This window comes from Zingiber officinale, chromosome 11B (assembly GCF_018446385.1).
Source record: "Zingiber officinale cultivar Zhangliang chromosome 11B, Zo_v1.1, whole genome shotgun sequence".
Classification (NCBI taxonomy): Eukaryota; Viridiplantae; Streptophyta; class Magnoliopsida; order Zingiberales; family Zingiberaceae; genus Zingiber; species Zingiber officinale.
The window spans coordinates 32,452,391-32,455,303 of NC_056007.1; positions in this window are offsets into that span (position 1 = coordinate 32,452,391).

Here is a 2,913-nt window from a genome sequence, read left to right on the forward strand (position 1 = left end):
TTGCTCTCTAGGAAAGGGAGAGACTGAAGGGACCCCTCATTCATACTTTGGCATGAAAGGAAGTTGAGGCTATAGGATTAGCCTAACTTAAAGGTATTGTCAAATATAAAAAAAGGGGAGATTGTTGGTGCAATATCCTTTTGGTCAAGGTTGACCTAGTTGACTAAGCTTAAGTTGGCTCAAGCTTGAGTCTTGATGTTTAGGTTTCGATATTTGACAATACATGGAGATTGCAGATGTAATCATCTATTTGGGGAGATTGCTAATACAATTCTCTCTGGTCAAGGTTGGCCAGTTAGATATGAAGAAGAGTCAAGTAGGTTAAAGGGTTGACTAAATACTTGACTGGGAAAGTCCTAACTAGAGGTTAGGTAGATGAAAAATTCCGGTGAGTGAAGTCAGGTGAAAGACCTAGTGAGTGAAGCTAGGCAGTTAGAAAATCCTAGTGGTGAAGTTAGGTGAAAGTCCTAGTGAGTGAAGCTAGGCAGGTGAAAGTCCCGGTGAGTGAAGCTGGGCAGTGGAAAGGCTTGGTGAGTGAAGCCAGGAGGTGAAAGTTCCAGTGAGTGAAGCCAGGTGAAAACCCTAGTGAGTGAAGCTAGGTGAAAGTTCTGGTGAGTAAAGCCAGGCAGATGGGAAGTCCTAGTGAGTAAAGCTAGGCAGATGGAAAGACTGGTGAGTGAAGCCAGGCACATGGAAATCCAGGTGGGTCAAGGTTGACTGGACACCTGGTATTGAGAAGTCCAAGTAGGTCAAAGGATTGCCCAGATACTTGGCACAAGGAAATCCAGATGGGTCAAGGGTGACCGGACATCTGGTGGAAGGAAGTCCAAGTGGGGTCATGGAGGACCGGCCACTTGGCTCGAGACGGTAAATCTAAGTGGGTCAAGGAGGACCACACTTGGTGATCAGAAGTCCAATGAGAAGTTGGCAAAGAGAAAGTCCTGATGGGTCAAAAGTTAACCGAACACTTAGCGGTTGTAAGTCCAATAGGGAGTTGGCATGGAACTAGGAAGTTCGGACGTAGTAAAGTTCTTAAGGCCATAACTTTTGACTTGGATATTGGATTGAGGTGATCTCAGATTCAAAACAAAGATTGTTTCAAGCTCTACATAGTTTTCTGCTTGCCAATCGATTGGATAATCGATTGAGGGGTTCAATCGATTAGCCAATCGATTAGTTGACGTGATTTTGTGCAGAAACTGTCTTGATCGATTGGGTAATCGATCAAAACTTCTCCAATTGATTGGTCAATCGGTTGGGAGAGTTTCTAACGGAACAATGAGCTTCTGAATAGATCAGTTGATCGATTGAAACCTCAAATCGATCAACCGATTGATTGGGAAGCTGGAAATCATGTGATAGACGCTGAATCGATCAGGCAATCGATTCAGCCATTTTCCAGAGAGCACAGAGGCGCTCTGAATCTTTCAGTCGATCGATTCAAAGTCTCTCCAATCGATTGAGATCCATTCAATCGATTGGGATCCGACCGTTGTGTAGGTTTTAGCCGTTGGCGAACGTCTTCTTCAGCATTCCTCTCCAGCAATAAGCAGACGATCTCAACGCCGATTCTCACGAGCTTCTCCACACTTCTACAGCCAATTCTTTAAGGCTCTTGGAGATAAGTGCAGTTACACTTCTAAGGTTCAAGAGGCAACAACAAGCAACAAGTAAGCAAGAAGAAAGTATTTTTCTTTGTATCTTTGTATTTTCTTCTTGTGTGTGTTATATTTTTGTTGTGTGGGTTTGTACGAGGCTTCTCCACCTCCGGCTGCAATCGAGAAGGAGTATTTCATTAGTGGAGAGCGAGTCATATGTGGATTCTTGGATTAGTCACCTCTTCTTGAGGTGTTTCTTGTTGTTTATTCCGCTGCACATCATCGAAGAAGCACATCAACAAGCGCGATGAGCTATTCACCCCCTTTAGCAAATTTCGACCCTAACAGGGGGCTCAGGATTCAGTGTTAGCTAGCTCACGCCAGTCTTTAGTCGGGAGGTGGAGAACCGCCGTTATATGGCGTTGGTCGTTCAGGGCTGACTAGGCCGAGGTCGCTCATCCGGACGACCAAGTTGAGGACGTCGGATGGATGCCAGATTTTTTGATGTTCGATGGTGGTGGCATGAAGGCCACTGGCGGTGCAGAGAGTCCCTTGGGGCAGATTGGATAACGAAGGCGTCCAATCAGATGACGTGGGGGTCCTAGTTTCTTAAACTAGAGCGGGGGTCAAAGTTTCAACCCATTCAGTGGACCGCACAATCGAGGATACGGATCATGAAGAAGGCTCTTCCCGGTGCCTCTTATGTCTGATCAACGACTCTCCTAAGGAGGTTGAGCCCGACACCCGCTCAACTTGAATGACCAAAAGCCATTCGGAGGGAGGTTGTGATCTACTAGCCGCTCCACCACTAGGCAACTGGCTAGTTGCCCCTCCGCTCACCAAGACTGGAGCCGCTTCACTCTCGTCTTGTGGGTCTTCTTGAGACGGCACTAGCTACAGACCGCCACTCTCCAACTCCTCCACAGTCGCCGCATTGATCACGATATCCGCAAGCTTAGCTTTGCCAACCAGACTCACACGTAGCATGACTTCAGCTGCAAAAGAGGAAGAAAAATCAGTTAGAATCAAAGGAAGGAGTGAAGAAGTTGCATACCTAGGTTGGAGGGAAGCTGGGTGTGGATCGGACTCAAGCCGAAAATGTAGAGGACACCCTCCAGCAGCAACTTGTGGATGCCATATTTCTGATCGACCAACATTGAAGCTACATTGAGGTAGTCCGATCGGCTCTAGTACTTTTTCAAGGGAGGTTGACTCACCACTTCGAGCTGCCAGTGGGTCGGGAAGTCTGGCTGCTCATGAAGGCGTACAAAAAATAAGTATTCCCTCCAATACTTGTTGGAGGTAAGCATTTTGT